The following is a 12631-nucleotide window of genomic DNA, read 5'->3' as shown; positions in this document are numbered from 1 at the left end:
AGGGAGGCCTGTTCGGAGAAGAGCATCTGTGGAGGGTACATGGTAAAGAGATGGCAGAGCAAGAAAGCAGAATGGCTGGAGAAGAGGCTGAAAAAGTCAGCTCAGCTGGTCACAAGGGGCCTCACATGCCATGACAAAAGGTTTGGACTATTTCACACAAAGGCAACAAGAAAATACCAGCAACATCAGGAGTGTGCAAGCAACTCCTGAAGGGGTGTGTGTGTGTGTGTCTATTTGGGGATGAAGAACAAATAATTTTATAAATTTGGAGTCACATTTTGTTCCTCAAAAGAATTTCCAGTGTGGTCCAAGGCCAGAAGAGTTTTCCAGATAAATTCAAGTGCTATAAGGTTGCACATCTCTTAAGCATTCCTAATGGATAAAGGCGTTTTCATGCACCAAAGGACAGCGGCCATCTGTCTATACAGGTGGGCTTGTTTAAACAGCCCAGAGCCGCAGGATTCCCTCCACCCGGTACCCGGTCACTCGGCACTTCCAATCAAGGCTCATGAGACTTCGTCTTGCAGCCCTCCACACGATTTCCCTGGTCGCCAAAGAGGGCTGTGTGCTCACAGTGTGGTCATCCCCAAACCCAGTACGGGGACTAGAGCGTTATGCTCACACAAAGACACACGTGTCTGTGAATGGCCAGTGGGCAAATGCCAGCTAGTGGGGACTCGAGCAAATGTACAAACTAACCGAAAATATATGACACTGTTTGTTGTTCACAAGTGTCCGCTGGTTCCCAATGTTACTGACAGACCTGAGTCCCCACCCTTCAGATGAGATCTACAGTCTGCCATTTAATGATGACACAGTGATGCAGCAGCTGCAAAACAGGTCTTACAGTGAGAGGCATGCGAATTCAGGGGCCAATCAAAGCCTCACCCTCACCTCCATCCCTGTCCTCCAAGCTTAACCCCAGTCCTTGGTTTAGACCCAGTTCAACTTCAGCAGAAGAAAGAGTTTTGGCACTTGGGCTGAAAACTGGCTGAGGCAGGGTAAGTGAGTAATTACTGTTTCCCCTTTAGACAATAAGCCACTCATTCAAATTAACCAACACTACTTGAGCTCCTACGGCATGCACAGCAGCAGCTCTGAGCAGCCCAGAGCACAGCAGAGAGGGACAGACACAAAAGCTGGGGCGCCCAGTCCTGAAATCAGGCCTCAGCTCTCTGGCCTTCCCCTCCGCAGGGTCCAGGGTGCTCTGAAGGAGGGCGTCTCCACCCACCAGACTCCTCCCTCCTCCCCCCAGCCCCGACCCCCTCACCCCCAGCAAATGACTCAGTTGTATCAAGAGGAAAAGACAAAGGCCACAACTTGATTCCATCAACATTTCTCAGCTCCCCAGCACACACACAGGAAGAGTCTCTTTAGGGCAAAAAAGGGGGCAGGGCTATATATTTCCTTCCAGGATCTCTTCCTCCTCCAGATTCTGCTAACCCTGGTAGAGGAACAAGGAAGGCCGAACCCTCAGTTCCTCTCTCTCGTTAAAATGCAATCTATTTCCAGTTACTCCTACAAAGTGCCCCCAAAGCCCCCCTCTCTCCGACCTTCAGGGTGTGGATCCCCTCTCAGTGCAAGGCCTAACAGTACCACTCACAGGACGCAACAGGAGAGGCCGAAAGGCCCGAAGGCCAGGCTAACAAACCCAAACCCTCACGGTAGTCTGTACGATGCCTCACAGACCTGGCACACCTTCCTTCAAAGTCACTTCTCTGCCTTAAGGATCTGTCTCTAAAAGTGCCCATGAAAATCTGAAAAGGATTTTCCAGGTCCTGGGTGAGGGAACCCAATCCCACAGCCCCTCTGAGAGACTCCACTACTCAGAGAACCTGGCTGAAGCAGCACCCAAGGGAGGGCCATTGTCCCAGGCTCCTCCCATCCCTTCAGAGGCAACACGTCACCAAGAATGTCCATTCGGCCCCTCATCTCTCAATCGAATCCCGTCCACTCCTCTCCACTCCCCCCAACTTTGCTCCTGTCTCACGGCAGGACCACATCTCTCTCGGAGCTGGGCTGTCCTCTACACCCCTGCACTACCACCACTGCCAACCAGCTGGTCCTGCCAGGCTCCCAAGCCCAGATGTACATCAGGATGACAGAGGCAGCTTCTTAAAAATGTAGATCCCAGCTCTGATGCCAAAGGTAGTGAATCAGAACCCCCAGGAGATACATTTTTAGTAAACCTCTCCTGCTCTGTCCTGCAGCCAGAGTAGTCTTCCTAAAATGCAAATACGACTTTTCTCATACACTCATTTGAAATCTTTCAGCAGATCCCCACCCCCACCAGGACCCAAATGCATAGTAGAGCACCCATGGCCTTAACCACCTGATCTCAGTCTGTTTCCCTCCATTCCAGCCACACGACCACTCCCAGGCACTGGACACAGCAGGCTGCCTGCTTCACCCCTTGAGCCACCTGGGCCCCTCTGCTCAGATGCTTCTCTCACCAACATCTCCATCTACTGAATGTCTACTGGTCCTTTCAAGACCAAAGCCACCAACCTCTCCTCTGGGAAGCCTTAGCAGACTTCTCGAATCAAAGAAGTCACTTCTATGTCCCCATAGCACCTCAAACACATTTCCAACCCCATACTTGGTGCGCTTCACCATAATTTCTCTTAAGATACCGTCTCCCTGCTAATCAGGAAGCTCCTGGGCATCCCTACGTTTCATGTCTCCCACGCCCAGATAAGGTTGTGGGAACTCAATGATGTTTGCTAAATGTCTTCCTTTGTGGTACCCCTAGAGTTACAGGGATCACACTGTGCATCTGGTGAGTCTACATGGCAAAGCAGTTACACATATACAAAGAGGACATAGGGTTTTAGAAGCCTAAAGAGTTTGAATTATAGTTCTCCATTTATTAGCTGTGTCTCAGGTTTGTTTTTTTTCTGTGCAAAATGGGAATTAGTAATACGACCTATCTGTTGTAAAGATTAAAGGAGATGATCCGTGTAAAGTACAGTTGTCTCAATCATCGGCATCATTATGTACACTACGTACCCAAATGCTAACAGATTAGTGGGTATGTGTGTGCACACACATCTTAGAACTCTGCTATAGGTTAACCTATAGAGAACTATAGGTTCTCAATAAGTGCTAAACGCATATAATAATGACTACTGCTCTATCTGTCTTTCCTGCTACACTGTAAATTTTCAGAAGGCAGGGACTCTGTTGCATTCATTTCTGCACCTCTTCCCCACTCAGGCTCAATAAATAATTGTTCAATTGAACATAAAATATTAATACATTTTTATGGCTATTAAGAAATTCATCCTTGTCTAAGGAATCACAAAGACAGCTTCAGGCAAACTCGAGACCTGACCCACAGAGTGAACTAAAAAATTCACTGGCTTTGAAACCTTCCTCCAGTCTCTGAAAACCCTGACTAGCTGGCCTCTAGGCTCAGCATCACTTTGGCTGCCCCCCTCCCTCCACCTCAAGGTAGGACCTGTCACCTAATGAGCCACAACCCAAGGTCTTTACTGGTGGCACACACCCCTCCTCCTCAGTCTGTGGCATTCCAGCCCTGACCCCCAGTCCCCAGCCCCCCACAGCGGCTGCTCCACCTGAAAGATGGGCAGCGGGAGGGAGCTGCCTTGACAGCTCACAGCCAGTTCACCCTCCCAGGGGCCTGGGAGCCAAAGTGTCAGGTTACCACAAAAATAACAGTGGGCCTACACCAGGCCAAGAGCAGGAGGGAAGAGGCAAGAAGAAAACCCAGGAGAAAAAAGCAGATATTTGAGTTTGAGTCGAAGAGGAACTAGGTTTTCAGAAACGTACTTTAACTTCCTAACTACAGTCTTAACATCACCACTACAGCCCCTACAATAACTCATTCATTTCACATCCAATCCAGAGCAGCTTATATTTATATTATACTTAACTACTTCGAACGCGCTTTTAAAAACATTATTTTAGGACAAGAGGGGGATGAAGTTTTTTTTTTTAGTTTGCTTATTTAATGCTATTTATAAAAGTTGGATTGGGGTCAATGGAGGTTTTAACAAGTATTTCCATTCAACAAATTCCTGATATTACTCAGCTTTAATTTTCTCAAAACTAAATCCAAACGTGACAGAGCTAATGAGGCCTAGTGAAGGGGGGTCTGATCTTCAAGAAAGAAACGGCTGATAAAATGCATTTATGCATTTTCCCCCCTATAAAATGAAACCAAAGTTCACTCCCGTGCTGCCCTCATGCAGGAACGCCGCTGGCTTGATGTGGTCTCGCCCGGCCTGGGTCTTTCAAATAAAGTCAACTTCAATCCCTGTAGTGAGCTAGCAGGTTATTGATTCTCCCTCCACCGTTCTTTCATCTGGGTTACTCCATACACTATGCCTCTTTAATTTGCTCCTAGCAGCTGTTTTATAAGAGGGTGGGTACAGACCTAGCGACAAGAAAAGATGCCTTTCTTCAGCTATGCAGGTAAACCCCAAGACCCAGGCAGTGCCCCGGTGGACTAAGTTTCCCATTGTAATCCCGTCTGTGAGACTGGCTGTGAACACCCTGGCAGGGGAGCCTGAGCTCACTCTGAAAGGCACATCAGATTCCCAGCCTGAAGCTGCTGCAAGGGAGGAAGAGAAAAAATTCCAAATAGAAAAAAGTGGATTCCCGGGGCCGGCCCCATGGCCAAGTGGTTAAGTTCGCGCACTCCACCGCGGCGGCCCAGGGTTTCGCGGGTTCAGATCCTGGGCGCTGATGTGGCCCTGCTCGTCAGGCCATGCTGAGGTGGCGTCCCACATGCCACAAGTGGAAGGACCCACAACTAAAAATATACAACTATGTGCTGGGGGGCTTTGGGGAGAAAAAGGAAAAATAAAATCTTTAAGAAAAAGAAAAGAGTGGATTCTCTGTTTTTTTTCAGTTAATATTGATGGGGAGAGGTTCCCCAATGTCACATTATTTTGTAGTTGCCGATTTCTGCTTCACGCTAAAATATCAGGATTATGAGTATATAAGGCATGGCAGTATTCTGAATAGGACTCTATCTATTGCAAATGTTTTTTTTTTAAAAAAAGAGGCTTTAAGATGACAATCTTCGTGGCAGCCAGACCACTAGCTGGTAGACAGGCAGATTGTTTTATTTTTTTTATCTTTTAAGAAAAACCCCTCTCCCAATCAAATCAATAAACACTTTAGAGGAGGAACCCATTACCAGCAGAGTTTGAGTTCTGTAAATTTAGAAGAATACCATATAAATAGTGAAAATAACAGTAGTTTCATCCTGTCTTTAAATACAGCCAGAGTCTAGTTCCTGGAAGAAAGGGTCTCAGCCGCCTCGCTCCTCCTCGTGCTGTCAGAATTCACACAGTTCATGCAGGACACAGCACACCGCGCGATTACCAACAGGCACTGCCACTGCTAAGAGACCTGTAACAATCCTGATTTTTACCATAAAAGCTCTCATTATTATCCCAGCTCTCTTTGCTTGTTCAGCGTGCCTGGTCACTTACAGGAGGAGGAGAAAAAAACAAGGACTCGGCTCATCTTTCCCCAGCGCTCTCCCAGGGAGCTGTTCGTGTCTCCGCAGGGCAATGCCACGCCACCGCACCGGCCGCCCGGGTTTAAAATTAGCCGAGCCCTGGAGAGCCACGGGTAACCTTCTGACAAGGTTAGCCAGCAGAGCAGAGCACGGCTCGGGAGGGACATTAATAAGAAGCCAAGTAGAGAGCGCCTTTCAACAAGCCCATTAGGGCCTCTGGGAACCCTTGCGCCTGGAAGCCTGGAGGAGCCGGGTCCAGGGCCATGAGGTTGACCTGGGCTCTTATTTTGATCCCACCGAGTCAGTAGCTTCCTTTACAGGCAAGAAACACAACCTCCAAATGTGTTTCTCCAAGTTTCAATTCAACATACTCGGCCGCTCATTATACAATAGTTTTTTAAACTTTACACTGGATTTTAAAAATAGAATATTTATGGAACACGTCCAATTGTAAAGTTAACACCCATAGAGGACCAAAAAAGTAGAACATATAAAACACACACATGAGAAAACGAACTTTACCCATAGTCCTCTACCAAACAAGTCAGTGCTAACAATGCATTTTGATGTATTTTCTTAATAACTGACGTTATTATTATTATTCCCTATAGTTTGGGGTTCTTTTATTGCCCACCTAACATTTCACATTCAGCCTTTCCCCAAGTCCTGAAATATTCTCTGTATTCTTGGTTTTCATAAGAGGTATAGTATGCCGTGTCATGGATATATTACTATTGGACTCTTTCCCCAAGGCTGGACATTTAGATCGTGCCCACCTTTTCACTGCTACAGCAAATCCTTGCCATTGTTTCCTGAGGACAGATTCCTGGACTCCAACGGCAGGAAAAATGTGAAACCACTGGTGGAGACGGTGACCCCACCCGTGAAGGCAGGGACTGTGCCTGTCACACTAGTTTTCTGAATAAAGGACAGTCCCAGTGCTTTCCAAGAGACGACCCTAAATTCTAAAGTGACACCTTCCAAGCGCCCATGGGGAGATCATCAGGCCTAGCACAGCAGAAGTCCCTCAGCAGTGAGACGGAGGAAAAGACAAGCAAGGAACCCAGCTAGCACCTCTGAACACCCGCCAAAGACGATCCAGATGCTGCTCGCACCCCCCACACCACCCCTGCCAGTACCTCACAGGTGCAGCCATGCTGGTTGTTTAGAATACTGAAATATTTCCATCCCACCTGGCAAAGGGTCAGTGGCCCCAGCCCACTGAGTGCCCCTGTCCCCTTAGCCCCTGTGCCTCTCCCAGTGGACCCTGGCCTCCTCATACCCCACAAGTAAAAGGTCAGTGCCTGGCATACTGGGGGCCTCCGATGGTTTCCACTGTGTCAGTGACCCTACCAGTTGTTAAATATTTTACACATCAGCCCTATCCACAGATAACTTATAACTCAAGATCTGCTTTTTAAAACGTTACTTCTCCCCTGCCAACAGCTCCTCAGAGACCACTATTTAAAATCTGAATTACCATCCCTTCAGCACTGTTTCTTAAATTCATTAAATTCACTTAACATTTTATTTTTAAAACTGAAATGGACAATTAATAGGAAGTACTTCCCAAGATGCCTATCAGGGGGCTGTTCCCACTAAGTTACTCTCTACAAAGCAGTGAGCTGGGTTAGACAAAGATGAACATCATAATCACAAGGTTCGTGAACAGAGTACTGAGGCCAGTGTTATTGGTTCTCCAAGAATGAAAGCTACCTGCTTAAACCACAGAAGACTTCGAGGAACTCTCAGACCATCTACTATATTCTCAGCAAGCTAAAGCAAAAACATCGAAATGCGACAATCTAGGGATAAGCTGAAGAGTCAAGTACAGACAAACCTGTGCCCAGACCACCCTGGCATTGGCTTACCTGTAACTAATAACCAATAAAAGCAACAGGTGGGGGCTGGGCACTCTGCTGTGCACGTGGAAGCTGCTCCCTACCTGAGCTCTCTTTGCTAAGCTGTGGAAGGGAACAGACAACCAGTAAGTGGAGCAGAGTTTCATTTCTTCTAAATGTTTCTGTCCATCCTCTACTGGGGATGCCAGGGCAGGAACAGCACCAGGAAAGGGAGGAAGGACACACAAGGCACTTGCAAAATCAGACTTTCAAAACCACGAAGGCGCTAGGCAGGAAGCACCACGGCACTGCCCACCCAGCAGCGGGCACGGCGGCCACACGGGCATCAGCTCAGAGACAATGCCCACACACATCCCCACTACGGACGAACAGACTCCAATTCCAGGTCGCTCTGGAGATGGAGGCAAGCTGCAGCTTCTCTGCCAAATCATCAAAATTCTAATCGATGGATATAAAAATATTTTTGGCTCATTAAATCAAATATAAAGGCAAAAGTTTAAGGAAATACCTTGTAGTAGTAAATGGAAATGATATTCACGTTAAGATTCAACATTTATGCAACACTGCTGTGAGGCACAGGGGTCAGGACTTTACTTTTATGATTTCTTCTAATCCTCATCACAACTATATTCGGTAGAGATGTAATATCACTATATCCATTATTCAGATAATGAAGAAAATGAAGTTCAGAAACATTAAGTCATTTGTCAAACAGAAATTCAAACCCAGATCCATCTCAGCTTGAGCTCAAGATCTGTCTTCCTGAGATAGTGAAGCTCCCATCACTGGAGGTAATCAAGGAATAGATGAGAGATCTCTTAACAACAGGAATGCCATGGAGGGGACTGGAGCGGGGAGAAGGACGTCAGGGGACATCCATTCCAACCTCTGATCTATGACAGATGAAAATAAATTGCCTACTGTATGCTGTCTCTGTACTAGATGCTTTTGGGACTTGAAGAGTAGAAAGACTCTGTGAATGAAGTGAGCACACTGTTAGAGCTGAGATAATGGACAGTCACTCTATTTTTCTGCTCACAATAAAAGGCAGCTGAAAAGCAAGGCCATTGGAGAGTCCAGACTCTGGCCGCTGTGATCCCAGCAGAGCTGGCACATGGCGAGCAGGAGCACTTCCTTCTCCCTCTCCAGAAGCGGAATGGCAAGGACGGGAGCCTCGCTACTGCAGGGCAGGGAAAGAGCTTTCCTCCTTCTCTTTTTAAATTTCCTGCACCTGGACTTTTTTCCAACACAAAGCTAATATTTATGGTAAATAAAGTATTCAAATTGGTATTGGAAAATATCAAGAACACAACCAGAAAAGGAGATGAACGGACAAGCCACACAGGAGAACAACCTAGGACAAAGGATGCATCTTCGCTAGGAGGGAGAAGAATGGCAACTTCAAGCAAACTTAAGGTGGTGTTTTAAACCTCCTAATCAGCAAACCTTGAAAGGCAATCGCCACACCTGTTGTGAATGAGATACAGGAAATGCGTGAGTGATGTTGTGGAGGCAAAGATCCAAACTGCACTTACTAAGAGCCTCAAAGGCTCGAATCCTTTGATTTAGTAATCCTAACACGAGAAACTTATCAAAAAGAGAGAATCAAAAACAAAAAAAAGCAACTCATACTGAACCCAGATGAACCCCGTAGTAGCACATCGGTAGAAATGTGTGCGATATTCTGTATGAAATCCATGAACATCACTAAGGCAGGGGGAAAACCTTCTAAATAAAAGTAATAATGACCAAAAAAAAAAAAAAGAGAAAATTCCCATGGAAGGAAAAAATGAGGAGTACAAAGATATACATTATAGAATCATCTATAATAAAACGAATAGCAGGATGACTAAGAAAATCAGAGTGTCTGAATGTAGAGGAAAACTGCATCCATTTACAAGAAAAATTAAAAAGAACAGACTGAAACATGAGGGAAAGTTTCTCAAAGAATATTGATTTCAAAAAGCAACACAAAATTGTGCGTGTATATGTACACGTATACATTTATAGGTATACTTGTATAAAATATGCATATATATGTGTGTATATGTAAATGTGGGTGCATACATATGTAATTACAACTTCAGTTTTATACATCTACAGAAATTAAGCGAAAATAAAAAGGAAATTGTTCCTCTGACATTACAGGGTTTTGTCTTACACTTTTTTCATGTTCTACCATTTTTGTACTTTTTAAGAAATGATTCCTTTTTTAAGAAAATTTCAGTAAACGTCAGATACAAGGTGGGATCTCTGAGCACTTGAAGACAAAAGAAAGCTCAGAGGTCAGACATCTGGGGATGCCTGAATCCTCCTTATCACCAGGATCCACCCAACCAACCTGCAACTTTGTGTCTAGTCACAGGCTTCGGACAAGCACGCGCACGCACCCACAGACCACGCACCCACAGACCGTAGCCTGTTTCAGGCAGGCCTAAGGACTCTACACTCCCCTAACCCTCCCAGCAGCAGTAACAGTGGCTGACACAGAGCGCGTAGTCGGAACCTGGCCCTGTTGGAGCACTTGCTATGTCGATTCATTTAATCCTCATAACAATCCTATGAGAAAAGTACTATCATTATTCCCATTTAGAAATGAGGAAACTAAGACGCAGAAAGAGAAAATAAATTGGCCCACATCACTCCAATAGGTGGCAAAGCCAGGATCTGAATGCGGAAAGTCTGACTCTGGAGTCTAAATTGATAACTACCAAACTAGACCAACTATGCGTAGAGACAAGTCTCGCAGCCGCGGCGATGCTGCTCCTCATCTCTGAAGCGTCTTTCCTCCCCTTAGGCAGTCATGAAGCACCCACACACCCTTCAGAGGCCAATTCAACGGCTACCCCCTCAGCAAAGCCGGCCCTGGCTCTCCCAGGCAGCACTTGTCGTTTCCTCTAAAGTCTCACAGAACGTTAAACATACAACTACTGTTTCACCGACATTGTTTGGTAACTGTCCGAGTCTACCTCCCTGAGAGAGCACGAGTTGGTGGGGGGAGCAGACACAGGTAGGTATTCTCTGGATCTCTGGTGACCTGCCCGAGGTCTGGCAAGTGACAGATAACCAGTAAGGGAGAGAGGGAAGAGCGAAGGAGGGAGGAAGGGACAACACATAAATGACTTCTCAGTAAAGAGAGGGCTAATTCATGTGTTGGTTGGCGAACATTTCATTCATACATACACTTGGGGTTAAAATAAAATGGGACCTTGAAAAGTGTTCAGTCTTAAAAAAGGAAGGAAATTCTGACACATGCTACAGCGTGGATGAACCCTGAAGACATTATGCTAAGGGAAATAAGTCAGGCACAAAAGGACAAATACAGAAGGATTCCACTTACATGAGGTCCCTAACGTAGTCACACGCACTGAGACAGAAAGTAGAATGGTGGTTGCCAGGAGCTAAGGGGAGAGAGGAATGGAGTTACTGTCTAACAGCACAGTTTCAGTTTCCAAGATGAAAACAGGTTTGGAGATGGACAGTGACAACGGTAGCAAAACTATCTCTGACAAAACAATAAAAGACGGTGATTGTAATTTTGTCCAAATGTTTTTAAAGGTACTTTTCAAAAGTAGATCCTACAAGAAAGTTACAGGTATACGTTAAAAAGAAAATATATTCTCCTTCATAACGACTCACTTAAAAGAGAAGCAAGCTTCCCTCAGCTGTCTGTCTCAAAGACCCGTTGCCTGCTTTTTTCCTTCCTCTGCTTTATCTATGAGATTTCTCCGTGAGTGGGTAAGAGCCAAAGAAAAGGTTCCAGCTGGAGCCCAGTCACATCCCATACGATCATCAGGTTTGATAAAAATTCTATGTTTAATCAATATGTTCAAGCATCATTCAATAAGCTTTGAGGGTTATACTTTCATCTGAAACTCAGAATACAGTGAATATACCCGATTTTTTAGGTTTGAGAATAATCACTGATACATCTCATCTTCAAAGGAAGAGAGCTGATCACATCTATCCCACTTTACAACACTAACTGGCTGAATTCAACAGAATATCTAAAATCCTAAATACAAGTGACATTATCAATTCCACATTCCTTCTTTAAATTGAATTCATTTTTATTTTAAGATAGGTTGCTACCAGACAAACCTGTGTTTCCTGAATAGTTTGTTCTAGGTAGGGCAATGGCCCAAAAAAAAAAAAAAGGCTTGAAAAAAATAAACTCTGGTCTTAATAGGTTGTAAACATGCTCACCTATTCCGGTTTTGAATGGAAATGGTAAATGAGAGAAAAGAGGATGCATTCAGAATTTCAGGACATTATGTGCTGATTCATAGAAATCGGAGATGCAAGCTATCTGCCAGAGTAACAAATATCACCATCATATTAACATTTTAAAGGAGATTTTTGTTCACACTTCACACATACTGATGCAGTGCTTGAGGGACAGCCTTAGTCACTTCTTGAGAAGACTGGATCAAGCATGGCCTACTATGTGCTACTTCTGTAGGGCTGGCTGAGACTGCTAGAAGTGGTAGGAACCTGGACTGCTATAATTTAGTTGGGGGTCATAAAAAACACAGAAGCATTCGTTCAATTAGCCTGAAGCAGGTACGCAGCCAACTTGAGGCCAGGCTCTGTGCCAGAGAGAGAAAGATTTCGAAGAACAAACATGCTTCTCCCCCAAAGATTTCCCAGTCCACTGAGAGGCAGACACGTCAGCTGTAACGCCAGAATCCATAACAGTACACAACACATAGTAGGTGCTCAAAAAATATAAAGCAGGTCAGCAGGCAGGGAGGGTGGCAGAAATCTGCCAAGTGAGCTGGAGCCTGACTCTAAGATGGAGGCCTGGGTTTGAAAACACTCTCCACCATCTGTAGCTGTGACCAGGGCAATGCACTCAACCTCGCCACGCCTCGGTGTCCTCATGTGCTCCCTCCCTCCTAGGGTAGTGATGAGATAGCATACATGGAAATGCCTGGAACAACAAACGTGTTAACCCCATCTCTGCCCGCAGCTACCTCTGTCTGGGGCAGGGACCGGGAATGACACAGAACCACTGCAGTGCGCTAAGACCCTTTTCTTCCTCTGCTTCTTCCTCTCCCTTTTCCAATCCTTCCTGCAGAAACCCCTTACCCAGTGCTGACTCAGACAACACGCGGAGTGAATGAGCCCAAAAGGAATTGGGACAAAGGGACAGGGAAACAGAATCCTCTGGCTAACTATGGAGAAAGGAGAAGATGACCATTCTTTGGGATGGAAGCTGTCAGTAGTTCTAAACTGGAAAAGAAAACAAAACTCCTGAGCCAGACACTTAAAG

At 45.6% G+C, this 12631-nt stretch overlaps 1 protein-coding gene across 18 annotated transcripts in view; it reads right to left on the bottom strand.

Annotated features, from left to right (window-relative positions):
• Positions 1–12631, bottom strand: part of TEAD1 (TEA domain transcription factor 1) — a 252789-nt gene that overhangs the window by 183460 nt on the left and 56698 nt on the right. For 2 of the 18 annotated variants that reach the window (XM_070274799.1, XM_070274800.1), the window contains exon 1: positions 5466–5584. The exons of the other annotated variants lie outside the window; for them this stretch is intronic. The gene's annotated coding sequence lies outside the window, so the exon portion shown is untranslated. Of the gene's footprint in view, positions 1–5465; positions 5585–12631 lie in introns of those variants that run through there. 18 annotated transcript variants of the gene reach the window in all.

Source organism: Equus caballus, chromosome 7, assembly GCF_041296265.1.
Source record: "Equus caballus isolate H_3958 breed thoroughbred chromosome 7, TB-T2T, whole genome shotgun sequence".
In the NCBI taxonomy this organism is placed as follows: Eukaryota; Metazoa; Chordata; class Mammalia; order Perissodactyla; family Equidae; genus Equus; species Equus caballus.
This window is presented reverse-complemented; position numbering and strand designations above follow the sequence as displayed.